The following is a 14,419-nucleotide window of genomic DNA, read 5'->3' as shown; positions in this document are numbered from 1 at the left end:
GATCAATTCTTTTAGGCAGGTTGACAGACACAAGGAGCTAAAGTACTTGGTTTACCCAAGTACATACTTGATTGGTGACTGAGAGGAACTGGCTAAACAATATTCTCTCTTTCAGGCCAGGGCTTAAAATTCAGGTTGACGTAGCCATAAGCTCAGGCATGTGACAAATCCACACCTCTGAGTGCCGTAACGATGCCAACCTTGCCCTGGTGTAGACATAGCTATGTCAGCAGACTAATGCTTCCATCAGCCTAGCTACAATTGCTCTGGGATGTGGACTTCCTACATCAGCGACAAGCCCTATGTGTAGACATGGCCTCAGACTGGTAGGAGTTCAGTGCCTATGCACAAAATCTATCACTACAGAAATTACCACTAGGCCGTGATCTACAAATGTAGATCTGCCTAGCTGTGTTGCTCGGGGGTATGAAAAATTCACATTCTTCGAGTGCTTGCTCATATTGATTCCAATTAGGTGTGCGTGCGCCGCATGCATGTTCGTCGGAAGATTTTTACCCTAGCAACACTCGATGGATCGGCTGGGTAGCCCCCTGGAGTAGTGCCGGATATATACTGCCAGCCCATCGCCCCTTCAGTTCCTTTTACCACCCGTGACGGTTGTTGGAACTGTGGAGCGCAGCGTAGCTGATCTCCACCTCCCTAGTTTTCCTCGTGTTTTCTTTATAGATAGTTGTAGATAGTTTACTAGTTTTACACTTATAGTTATTAGTATTTTGTATATAGATAGTGTATATAGTTGTTGGGGAGGAGGGGATTGGGATCATCCCCCTTCCTCCACCCCGGTACTGGTCACTGGGCTTCAAACCGTGCTTGGCATGTCTCAAGCCGATGCCAACGGGATCCCCGCGACTCCTGCTTGAAGTGCCTCGGGGAATCCCACCTACCTGATAAGTGCCGCGTTTGCAAGGCTTTCAAGCCTAGGATGAAGAAGGAGCGGGACTTTTGACTGAAACAGCTCCTAATGGAGGCGGCACTTAGCCCGGCGCCCTTGGTACCAAGTGCAGAACAAGCTCTCTTGGTCCGAAGCACTCCTTCGGCACCAGAACGCTCCAGCACCGTCAAGGAACCTCGGCACCGGCCCTCTCCAGCACTGATACCATCACGGCACCGCTTGCTGTCTCTGAGGCCTAGGAAGCAGCACAAAACACCCGCTCCGTCCGTGCTGCTGCAGGAGCAACAGCCCAGATCCGATCGCCGGGCCAAGGCATCTGTTGCGGTCCCACAAGTTACAGCACTGTCAATTCCATTTCCACAAGGGCCGTTGTGTCCGGTGCGCCAAAGCTCCCCGGTGCGCACTGTGGTTGAGCTCAGTGTATCGTCCACTCCAGAGACCTTCTCCACCGCATGCGAACTGATTGCACTGACGGAACCTGGACTGCCTCAGCCCCCGGCACCGCTGGTGCGGGTCATCCAGTCAACAGGCAAACCTGCCTTGAGACCTCCCTCCGTGGGAGTAACTGAGAAGCGCCGGTCCTGATCTTGGTCCTGCTGACAATCCCAGTCCCAACGTCAATCCCGGTCTTGGCGCCGCTCTCCATCGTGGCATCAGTCGTACTCATGGCACTGCTCTGCCTCTCGTATGCCACCCTGGTACGATCGGTACCTATCTGGGTCTCGGCACTGTTCCCAGCACTGATCCTCTCACAGCCGATCTCAACGACGTAGATCCTCGTCGAGATCCAGGCTGGCCTCCCGGCACCACTATAGTCATCGGTCCCGATCGCGGTACCGCCGAAGGTCCCGGCACTGCTCCCCTGTTCCATCCTGCAACGTAACAGTTCGGGACACCGCAGCTCCTCAAGGACTCTCAGCCCCTGCTTGGCCTTCCAGACACAATTTGTTGTCGTCTCAGGCGGGGAGTGGTTATTATGTCCAAGGTTGTGACAAAGAGGCCGCTAGTCAGACCTACGCTGAGAGTCAAGATCCAGATCAGGGTCCACCTCAATGGTCCTTCTGGACACCTTGGGCATACCATCAGGCCCAAGGTGCTCCCTCAGCTGCCCCCCGGTCAGCCCACTCTGACCATTGCATGTCTGAGGCAACCGTGAGCCGTCGTCCTATGGGCACTGATGACTCTGCTGTCCCTCTGAGTGACACCCAGGCCCCACCTGTACCTGATCCTGGTCTCCAGGACCCTTCACAGCAGGAGCTCCCCCAGGATCCACTTGTTCCTGGTCTTTCCTCTTCCTTCTCACCTGATGAGGCAGTGGCAGGCACATCCTCCTCTGGCCCTCCACCAATAGACCTGAGGGCTCACCAAGACCGTATGTGCAGGGTGCCGCAGAATATGAACTTGCAGGTGGAGGAGGTCCCAGAGATAGAGGACTCGGTGGTGGACATTTTGTCGGCAGATACATCTACCAGAGTTGCCCTGCCCTTTATTTGCACCATTCAAGCAAATGCGGATACGATTTGGCAGTCCCCGGCATCTATTCCTCCCACTGCCAGAGGGGTGGAGAGGAAACACGTGGTATCATCCAAGGGCTATGAGTATCTGTATGTACATCCTCACACTTGTTCCTTGGTGGTATAATCGGTTAATGAGAGGAAGCATCATGGCCAGCAAGCCCCTACCCCCTAGTCCAAGGAGGCCAGGCACCTAGACTTGTTTGGTCATAAGATCTATTCAGTGGGGGGCCTCCAGCTCAGGTAGCTAATCAACAAGCTCTCCTGAGCTGGTACAATTACATCACCTGGACCTCCATGGGGAAATTTAAAGAACTCGTTCCCCAAGAGTCCCGTCAGGAGTTTGCGGCCCTACTGGAAGAGGGAAAAAAGGTGGCAAGAACCTTCCTTCAGGCATCCTTAGATGCAGCGGTCTCTGCAGCCAGAACTCTGGCCTCGGAGTGGCGATGTGACGCATCTCCTTGCTCCAGGTGTCCGGCCTTCCACATGAACTGCAGCAGACAATTCAAGACTTGCCCTTTGAAGGCCAGGGGTTATTCTCGACCAAAATTGATCCTAGGCTTCAAAGCCTAAAGGACAATCGAGTAATTATTCGCTCGCTGGGGATGAACACCCCAGTAACCCAGCGCAGGCCCTTCCGCCCCCAGCCTCAGCGCACCTACCCCAACCCTCGGCCACGGCAGGACTTCACTAGAAGGCGTGGTCGAGGTAACGGCAGGAGACAATCTGTTCCCCAAGGGGGTCAGAATCAGGGCCCACCTAAACCACCGGCGGGGCCCAAACGAAACTTTTGAAGGTGCGTTTGAGGACGGAGCACCAGTCTCTTTTCCCAGACCCTTCTCCACCCTTCCGCAACTGCCTCTCCTATTTCCTCCCTGCGCGGTCCCGCCTAACCTCAGATCGTTGGGTCCTATGCACAGTGGAATTGGCATACCATCTTCAGTTTGTTTCCCCCCCCCCACACACCTTCCCTCCCCACCCCTCTTCAGGGACCCCTCTCACGAGCAATTCCTCTTACAGGAGGTTCAGACGCTCCTGACTATCAGAGCTATAGAAGAGGTCCCGAAGGACCTGAGGGGCAAGGGGTTTTATTCCTGCTACTTCCTAATTCCCAAGGCAAAGGGAGGTCTAAGGCCCATCCTAGACCTGTAGGAACTCAACAAATTCATGGTAAAGTTTGAAGTTCCGCATGGTATCCCTGGGAACCATCATCCCTTCATTGGATCCGGGAGACTGGTATGCCACCCTCGATATGAAGGATGCATACTTCCACATAGCGATTTACCCACTGCACAGACGATACCTTCGCTTTGTGGTCAACCAGCAGCACTTTCAATTTGCAGTCCTTCCATTCAGCCTCTCTACGGCCCCAAGAGTTTTTACAAAATGTATGGTCGTAGTTGCGGCCTCACTCCGCTGTCGTCGCGTACAAGTCTTCCCATACCTTGACGATTGGCTCATTCGGAGCACCTTGGAGATGCAGGTGCGCCATCCTGCATTTCATCAGAGATCTGTTCAGACAACTCGGTCTTATGATCAACATCGTGAAGTCCACTCTGGTACCCACACAGAGAACAGACTTCATTGGGGCGGTCCTGGACTCCAATCTTGCCAGAGCTTGCCTACCACAGCCCTGCTTTCAGGCAATGGTAGTGATAATTCAAGGCCTCCACAACTTTCTGACGTCGTCAGCTCGCTCGAGTCTCGGTCTCCTAGGCCACATGGCCACCTGCACTTTCGTGACCAGACATGCCAGACTACGCATCCGTCCACTTCAGACCTGGCTCTCCTTAGTGTACCGGCTGGGTCGCGACAGCGTGGATACGATTCTCACTGTTCCCAAGGACATCTTAACCTTCTTAATTTGGTGGCCGAATCCCTCCCTGGTCTGCGCAGGGATGCCATTCCATGCACCGCAACCTTCGATGAGCCTGACCACAGACGGATCATCTCTAGGTTGGGGTGCCCACCTTGTGGGACTCTGCCCACAAGGCCTCTGATCAGCACAAGAAGTGCTGCATATCAATGTGAGGGAGCTGAGGGCGGTTCGTCTGGCATGTCAAGTGTTTCGTGAACATCTCCAAGGCCGTTGTGTTACAGTGTTCACAGACAACACAACAGCCATGTTTTACATAAACAGGCAAGGCGGAGCGTGCTCCTTCCTCCTTTGTCTGGAAGCAATTCACCTCTGGGAGTTTTGTATAGCCCAGTAGATCGCTCTGGTGGTGTCCTTTCTCACAGGAGTTCAGAACTCACTGGCGGATCACCTCAGCAGGTCCTTCCTAGCCCACGAGTGGTCGATTCGTCCATTCTGTCTTCCAGAAGTGGGGATTTCCCCACATAGACCTCTTCGCCTCTCCCGAAAATTGGAAGTGTCACGTGTTCTGCTCCTTCCAGGGACGCTTCCTGGGCTCCCTCTCGGACGCATTCCTGATATCATGGAAAGACCATCTGCTCTATGCCTTTCTACCGTTCCCGATGGTCCACAAGGTCCTACTCAAACTTCGCAGAGACAAGGGCCACTTAATCCTGATTGCCCCAGCGTGGCCGAGACAGCACTGGTACATGACATTACTTGACCTGTCAGTGACCGACCCAATTCCCCTACCACTCTGGCTGGATCTCATAACTCAAGAACACGGCAGACTATGCCACCCAGACCTGCAGTCCCTCCATCTCGCAGCATGGATGCTGCATGGCTAAATCAATCCGAGCTGTGTTGCTCCGCCTCGGTTCAACAGGTGCTCCTGGGTAGCAGGAAGCCTTCCACTAGGTCGACATACCTGGCCAAGTGGAAGCATTTCTCCTGCTGGTGCGCTCAGAACGATACTGCCCCTATGCAGGTACCAGTCCCTACTATCCTGGAATATCTCTGGTCCTTGAAACAAGATGGCCTAGCGGTCTCGTCCATAAAGGTACACCTGGCAGCCATTTCAGCTTTCCATCCAGGGGAGAGCTGATGTTCAGTCTTTGCTAACCCGACGGTTACCAGATTCCTTAAGGGACTAGAGCACTTGTACCCACAGATTCAACACCTGTCCCTGACATGGGACCTCAATCTAGTACTTTCCAAGGTCATGGGTGCCCCCTTTGAGCCGCTGGCCACCAGATCGCTGCTGTACCTTTCCTGGAAGACAGCCTTCCTCGCTGCCATTACATCGGCAAGGCGAGTGTCGGAACTTCGGGCCCTCACAGCGGACCCCCCATATACGATGTTTCATAAGGACAAGGTACAGCTGTGATCACACCCCGCTTTCCTCCCTAAGGTGGTGTCTGCCTTTCATGTCAACCAGGAGATCTTCCTCCCGATTTTCTTCCCGAAACCGCATTCCTCATATTGGGAGCAACAGATGCAGTCCCTGGATGTTCGTAGGGCTCTCGCCTTTTACATCGAGAGAACAAAGCCCTTTCGAAAGACACCTCAACTCGTCGTAGCGGTAGCAGACTGGATGAAGGGCCTCCCGGTCTCCTCGCAGTGAATTTCATCTTGGGGACGTCTTGCATCCGTGCCTGTTATGACTTGGCTTAAGTTCCACTAGCCATCTCGCCGCCCATTCTACTCAGGCTCAAGCTTCATCTGCCGCCTTTGTAGCCCATGTACCCATCCAGGAGATCTGTAGGGCAGCGACCTGGTCATCCGTACACACCTTCGCTTCACGCTACACGTTAGTGCAGCAGTCCAGAGATGACACGGCATTTGGTTCAGCAGTGTTGCATTCTGCGACATGTCACTCCGACCCCACCGCATAGGCAAGGCTTGGGAGTCACCTAATTGGAATCGATATGAGCAAGCACTCGAAGAAGAAAAGACGGTTACTCACCTTTGTAACTGTTATTCTTCGAGATGTGTTGATCATATCCATTCCAAACCCGCTCTCCTTCCCCTCTGTTGGAGTAGCTGGCAAGAAGGAACTGAAGGGGCGATGGGCCAGCAGGGGTATATATCCGGCGCCATAGTGGTGCCACTCCAGGAGGCGACCCAGCCGACCCTCCGAGTGTTGCTAGGGTAAAAATCTTCCGATGAACGTGCACACGGCACACGCACACCTAATTGGAATGGATATGAGCAACACATCTCGAAGGACAACAGTTACAAAGGTGAGTAACCATCTTTCCTGAGCCCCATAGTTAAGGCAACCTAACTCCTGGTGTAGACGTGACTAGTTGATGCAAGAATTCTTCTGTTGATCTAGCTACTGCAAGTCAGGGAGGTGGATTACCTACAGTGATGGAAAAACCCTGTCCATTATAGCACCCAATAGTGTAGACATGCCCAGATTCATTAATGCCTTCCCTCACTTTACAGCTAGGGAACTGGAAAGAGGTCTAGACTTTCTTTCTTCAACTAAGGTAAAGCACTGAAGGAAGAAGAGTTCTCTTTGCAAAAATTGTTTCTAATTAAATTCCAAAACCAGAAAGCATTTGCACTGGGCTTCTGATGTTAAAGAGCTTCTCTGGCTTGTCCTCTAAATTCCATCAGTAAGGTTGTGATGTGTCATTCCATATTATTTATGAAAATATGCATATGATATGACTATGGCATAACTGAGAGATACTTTATGCAAGATGGCTCATGAGCTATCATTGGAAAGATTGATTTACTAAATCCGATTATCCTATTTGTATGCATGTATCATTTCTGTATCTGAAATTAGGAATATTGACTATCTGTATTTCAACTGTGCTACTTTGGGTGATGCCTACTGCTAGCACTTCAGGTACAACAACTGAAAAGGCAGACAGGGCGGATGGCCCATCAACAGGAACAAGCTTGGCCTTCCTGCAGATGCGCCATTCTGCCACTGACTCTGTGGTCCGACAGAGTCAAGTGATGTTGTCACCTGATAGTAAAACATTACCTGGGACTTCTTGTAACTTTCCACTGTAAGGGTAGGTGGGTCAAGTTTGGGAAACAAAGGATTCCTGCCTTATGTAAATCCTATTTGCCTTCCTCCCCACCCTTAATCAGGACTCCTCCATGGCCTGTCTGCCCGAGGAAAAAACTGAAGGCAAGGGGGGAGTCCAGACTGAGACAGGGGTCTAGTCTGAAAAGGAATGTAACGGGAACTCTGAACCACAGAAGCTTTGCAAACTGCCTGTAACAATATCTAGGGTGAGAAATATTATTTGTAACCAATTTCTTTAGTAAATCTAGCTTAGTTTGCGTGTTTGATTTCATTTGCCTAGTAATCTGCTTACTTCTGTTTGTTACTCCTTTTACCACTTAAAATCTGCCCTTTATAGTTAATACTATTTGTTTATTATTAAACCCAGTTTCTGTAATTTCTGACTAGGGGGGCAAGAAGGGTGCACACTTCTCTCCACGTGGAGGGAGGGGGCAAATTTCATATAATTTTAGGTTTGTACTCCAAGGGGGGAGAGTGGACATTCAGTTTAAGATACAACTACTAGCTATTTCAGGATTAAAGTAAATCGACTTGACGTGTTTGGAGAGAAATACAAGCCTTTTAAAGGTGTCAAATACATCACAAAAAGCAGGAAAATTCCAAGTCCAGACATGAGAAGATGCTCTATTTACCAGAGCAAGTAGCATAGTTGTGTGGAAAGCCCTTTAAGCTGAATCTTCTCAGAGCAGATCTCTGTCTCTCTGCGCAGCTGGGTGTGGCCCTGCCTGTGTACTTGGCTGGAAAAGGCTGGGGAGCCTAGCCCAGCAAGACCAGGTAAAAGGGGACACAGGCTAGCAGAAGTCGGCCTCGGTGGTGTCCCAGCACACCAGGTGTCATCCCAGGGCATCCAGCCTGTCACGAAGGTGTCTGTACTTTTATACTCTTGGGGAAACAGAATTTCTTCTCCAAACTTTTAGTGTTGCTATCACCATGGTAGGCACATACCTAGGCAGGATAATTTTAAGAGAGCCAAGAAATGAAATATCTCAGACAGGAGCATTTCATTTCCTCAGTGGTGCTCAGAGCACTAATGTTAATTCCCTGTGTACAAATGTGTTAGGTATGTGGCACAGTGCCATGCTTAGCCTGCAGAAGCAATGGACGAGGCAGGGGGAGGGAAGGATCAGGAGGTCTTAGGCACTGGTTTCAGGGTTTGGGTGATAACATCCCATGTCTCAAGGAAGGGCATCAGACAAGAGGTGCCCTAGAGTCCCAGGACTAGAACCAGTGACTAGACTCTGCCTAGATCCAGTTGGCTTAGAAGCATGTGGGACCCAGCAACTGGGTCCACTCACAACAGGCCATCCACTGGGTTAGTGGGTTGGTTTGTAACAACCCCAATCCTGCAGTCCTTTGTGGCTGCAAAGGATTGTGAGTCACAGCAAGAAATGACAACTGTCAATTTGGTCTGGGTGAGAAAGGGATTAGAAAACATTGCTCTAGTGGAGTGAGTGGTGCCTGGCAGGCATGAACTCCTTGGTTCTAGTTCACCTTGCTATGTGACCAAGTCCAAGTCACTTAACCTCTTTCTTCCCCTCTCTATGGAGGATAACATTCCTCAATCATAGAGGTGTGGTAGGGATTAATTAATATCTGCAAGCACAGAGATTTCTTTGTTGGACCATGTTATCAGATATTCAACTGATAAGTCTTGTTAAATCAGCTCGGTAATAATTATAAACATTCATCTAGTGGTATCCTTCAGGGTAAAAGTACGAAGACTCCCATTGACTTCAATGGCCTTTGGATCAGGCCCTAAATGATCTGCGCCAAAAGGGGTAAGAAATGTTTGCTTTTTTTTTCTTTTTTTTTGCAACAGTGTTACACTGTTGACTCATATTTAGCTTGTGATCCACTATGACCCCTCAGATCTCTTTCCACAGTACTCCTTCCTAGGCAGCCATTTCTCATTTTGTATGTGTGCAACTGATTGTTCTTTCCTAAGTGAAGTACTCTGTTTTTGTCTTCATTGAATTTCATCCTATTTACTTCAGACCTATTTCTACAGTTTGTCCAGATCAATTTGAATTTTCATCCTATCCTCCAAAGCACTTGCTACCCCTCCCTGCTTGGTATCATCCACAAACTTTAGAAGTGTACTCTCTATGCCATTATCTAAATCATTGATAACGATATTGAAGAGAACTGGATCCAGAACTGATCCCCGCGGGACCCCACTCGATATGCCCTTCCAGCTTGAGTGTGAACCACGGATGATTACTCTCTGGGAATGGTTTTCCAACCTGTTATGCACCCACCTTATAATAGCTTAATCTAGGTTGTATTTCCTTAGTTTGTTTATGAGAAGGTCATGCAAGACAGTATCAAAAACCTTACTAAAGACAAGATATGCCACATCTACCGCTTCCCCCTATCTACGTGGCTTGTTACCCTGTCAAAGAAAGCTAGGAAATGTTTATCTGGCCATGGGATTGTTCGTTTTTTTTCCAGATGCAAACTGCCAAGTATGCGTATCAAAAGGGACGGGAGCAGTTCAAGCCCTTTTATAATACCTCATATCTAATCAAAATGGCTAAACATTTCTTCCCTTCAAACTTCATCTCCCCTTTGGAGCACTAGTTGAAAAGAAAAATCTGTGTTGCTGAAATGAATCTTCTTACCTTGCCCTTTACAAATGCTTTGAAAAAAATGAAACCTTTCACATTTTACCTTTCTGCTGCAATCAGTTCAGTCTCATTAGCTATTCTAGCCAAATGGAGAGTATCTCATTTTAGTGCTTGGCTGAGGTGGTTTTAGTGATTCATTTCAGTGCAAGGGCTGGAAGGCAACTCTCTTAACCTGTTTGCAGTGTGGTACCCACACAAAACATTCCTGAAATGGTGCTGCTGGTGTCATTTTCTTTATTTTAAAAGCAGGTGCTGGTTTCCACACACAGGTGGGTGTGGTGGAGGAATGCCCTGGAAAATGCAGTAATACTTGTGCATTGATATATAATCACTGCACTAACAGTGGAGCAGCGAGTGGCAGTCACGCTGTGTAAACATGCAATGCTGGATTGCTGCCTGTCAGTGGGAAGTCATTTTGCAGTGGGAAATGCGAGTGTGGGGGCAGTTGTCATGCAAGTGTGTAGGGCCTTTAATCGTCTCCTGCCATGCAGGACTGTGACGCTTGGCAGTGTGTAGGATCTAGTGGATGGCTTTGCAGCTACGGGGTTCCCGAACTGTGGTGGAGAAACAGACATTATGCACATCCTTGTTTTGGCCCCAGAACACCTTGCCACAGAGTACGTCAACAAAAAGGGCTAACTTCCCAAGGTTTCTTGTCTCTTCCCCCACCTATGCTGAAGGCAACAAGAATGCTGGAGCTGAGGAGACTGGTCCCCAGGCTAACAGGGAGATCCTGCGTATGAAGGACTATGACCAACTTGCAGTATCCAGTGGAGTGAGTAAAACTGCTTAGTCTAGATATTGCTTACGGCTGAGAATTTAGACTGCATGCTTATCTCTTATTTTCTTTTGGTAACTACTCTGATTTTTGCATGTCATTTATAATCACTTAAAATCTATTTTATGTAATCAATAAACTTATTCTCATGTTTATTCTTACCAGTGAGTTTGACTGAAGTGCTTGGTAAATCTGCTCAGGTTTCAAAGGTGTGTCCACTTTCCATTGATGAAGCGGTGAACCAATTAATAAATGCGCATTGCTCAAGAAAGGGTCCTGAGCAGTGCAAGATGGTATATTCTGGTGGCATGAGGTTGGGAGCTGGGGGGCTTTGGCTGGTGTCTTTCTATGTGTTATTTGTGAGTGGCTGTGGGAGCATTCATGCAATCTAGCTGGGTGTGGGGCTCCACATATGGTTGTAATGAGTGGTAACAGCACCTGGAGGGGTTTGCTGTTTGTCACCAGTAAGATATTATGAGTGACAATCCAGATTAGTGAGTTAAAGAGGCAAAGTGGTCCCACAGTCCAGGTTGCACCCCGGGGATCCCATCACACCTCCGTTTGCTCAGATTGAATGCAATTAGATCATGATCACTGGTCCTTAGGCAGCCACCAACTTCCAGTCCAGTGATTAATGCATCTTTATCCATCATAATGAAGTGCAAAATGTGATAACTTTTGTGTTAGAAAATAATCTACAATTTTTAGAAACTCTAATGATGTTTTACTATTGGCTGTATGAGACCTCCAGCAGTTGTCTCTCAAAATGAAGTCCCTCATAAGAACAGTTTTCTCTCCAGAGTACAGAAAGGTCTTTAAAGAGTAACTCATCCTGTTCTCTGGTTTGATTCGGTCATCTGTAACAGACCCCACAACAGTATCCCCTCCAGGGCTTTGTTAGCACATTGATCCATATGCATTTGAGTTCCTGTGGTTCTGAGTTGTCAGTTTTTAAACAGGTAATGGTCTGTTTAATGTAGACTGTCAAACCCACCACCCCTTTTGCCCAAGCTTTCCTTCTTGACTAGGGTAGGGGGATTTTTAACATTCCCATTGTGACAGGTTGTACCCCCAGGGTGCAGTCTGGGAGCCGTTGAAACAGCTATGCCCCCTAATAATTTAGCTGGCTTGGCCACTCTCACACTGCTCTGCTGATGACACACAGCCAGCCTCCCAGGTCCTCTTATCACCCAACATGACACCAGATGGCGCCACACACCCAACGGAGTCACCTTCATGCTTTACCTAAGCCACTCATGGACTGGCAATGGAGGCTTCAGCCAATTTCCCAGCTCCCCAGCCTGACACCTTTACTGGAGTATAAGCCCAGAATTATGGTATCTGTGTGGTGTAAGCTCATTAATTAATCGGCTTTCCCCTTGATGTCGGGAGGATATGCACCAAGCCTGTGTTAACTGAGCTGATATTTTCCAAACACTTCACTCAAAAACCCACTGGTTACCATAAAACAAGTTTATTAACTACTACAGAAAGATGCATTTTAAGTGATTATAAGTTATAACATATCAAAGCAGGTTACCTAGGAAATAAAACAAAATCGCAAACTAAGACTCATACAAACTAGATAGGGTTTGAATCAGCAATACCTCACACTCACTGATGCTAGAAGCCAACTTACAGATTATTGAGGCCCAGGCTGCATTTGCTGTGCAGCCTGGGTTCCCCTCCCCCATTCCAAGTCCTTTGTCTTCCCGAGGTTCTTTCAGGTGATGAGTTGTGGGGAAGTGAAGACAAGTTATGATGTCAATCCCCATCTTTTATAGATTCTTCCAGCTTGCTCGAAAGTCCGTAATATGACATGAGGGGTCCAGCCCCCATTGGCCAAACATTCTCCATTGCCTACATGCTCCCTCTGAGGAAACTTGTTTATACAGAGTTCCTGTATTAGTGGATTCTTCCCTCGATGGGTGTTGATGACAGACGTTAACACTGTCTGGCTACTCCATTGTTGTACCTGGAAGGCTGCTTTTGGGTGTTTCCTGCCTCACATCATGGCTTAGTAACTTACGCATAGCAAGATTTCATAACTTCACATGCAACGATAACACATTCAGTTCAATGAAATATTGATGTTTAGCAAATCAAGACTTTTAGACTGATACCTCACAAGGCATGCTTTGTACAAAACATATCATAATTATATAACAGTGGTGGATCTGGCATTCAACCCCGCTGCTTAGTAAGTGCAGTTCAGTTGACAGTAACCAGCACTTAATTTGTAATGAAAGAGGTGCTAGAGCTGACACAATTAGGTGCCAGGGCTCAAGTAAATTTTTTACTTTTATAACTGATGTGGCAAACCCAGAGCTCCTGCGGCTATGAACTGCCAGGCCTAGATATGCTGGGCTCAGCTCTGGTAAGCCCTAGAACAAAGTAAGCACTGAGTAAGGATAGGCTAAGTACAGTTCTGCTGCCCTTTACTCATACAATAAGGATAACAACATTTTATTACCCGTGCATTACTTTTTGCTATGACCTTTTGAGATCATGTTGAGATCATAAGTTAAGCAGGACTGGGTAAGAGCAGTATTTGGATGGAAGCCCTGGTAAGAAGAACTTAAGGTGCTACAATCCTGATGGAAGTGGTGGTGGGTCAGCAGATGACCTTTCCTCTGAGTCTGTAAGGAGCTGAAAAACCTTTGCATTATGTTCAGAATAAGATTGTGCTTCTGAAGTTGTTGTCTCTTAAATAAGACTTAAAATGGACCAATTGTAGCTGAGTAGGAGTGTTTGCCCAAATAAAAATTTGTTGAAAACACTAAGTTTCACAGTCTGCTTACCCTGTCATTTCAATAGAACTAGATACTGTCCACTTCTTATCCAAAAACGTACTGTATTGTTAAACAGTTATGGGGTTTCAAAGGTCTTGCATTTCAGTAGTGGGTGAAATAATTCCTATATTTGTTACTAGTTATTATTCAGACTATAGTAGTTCCTACATGCACTGAACAAGACAAAGGTCCCTTAGTTGTAGATAGTTTACAAACACTTAGACAGAATCCCTTCCTCACAATCTAAAAATAACACAAGACCCAACAAATAAATGTAACAATAAATAGGCTGAAATGGAGGAGAGAAATGGTAATAAAGCCACTCGATAACATAGACCAATGTTGTGATAATACTTTCTATAGCATTTTGGGTTCCCTCTGGATGAAAGAAGCTATGTATATTCTCTCTCCTAGTTTTCCTCAGTGTGAAAATCCCCTGTAAGGATTAGTAATCCTAGAACGTTTTATCCCATTTTTGTTTTTAAGATAATGAAATGAACTAATAGTATTTGCAAACAATCAGTTCCATTTTCCTCATGCCCCAGGGGATGCTGTAAGATCTGTAAGTACATTAAGTATAGAGCTGAGCAAATGAGTGATCAAAAGATTTTAACCTCTTTTTCTCTCCATAAATTGTCTCTGAATAGCTCATGATTTTCTGAAATGTATTCATTATTCAGTCAGTAATGTCTGCAAGTGATTCTTGATTCATAGATTGTGCTGGAGCATTGTATCTGATATGGAAAAGTAGAGCTGTGTTGGTTAGGTTTTATTGAGCACATAAGCCAGTTGGTGCGATGCTTTTCCCATCAGCTCTTAGGCCTATTTTAGCTAACATATGTAAGAGTCTAGTATAGACAAAGTCCACTGCCCTTAACACATGCTAAA

The sequence above is a fragment of the Gopherus evgoodei genome, chromosome 1 (assembly GCF_007399415.2).
Source record: "Gopherus evgoodei ecotype Sinaloan lineage chromosome 1, rGopEvg1_v1.p, whole genome shotgun sequence".
In the NCBI taxonomy this organism is placed as follows: Eukaryota; Metazoa; Chordata; order Testudines; family Testudinidae; genus Gopherus; species Gopherus evgoodei.
This window is presented reverse-complemented; position numbering follows the sequence as displayed.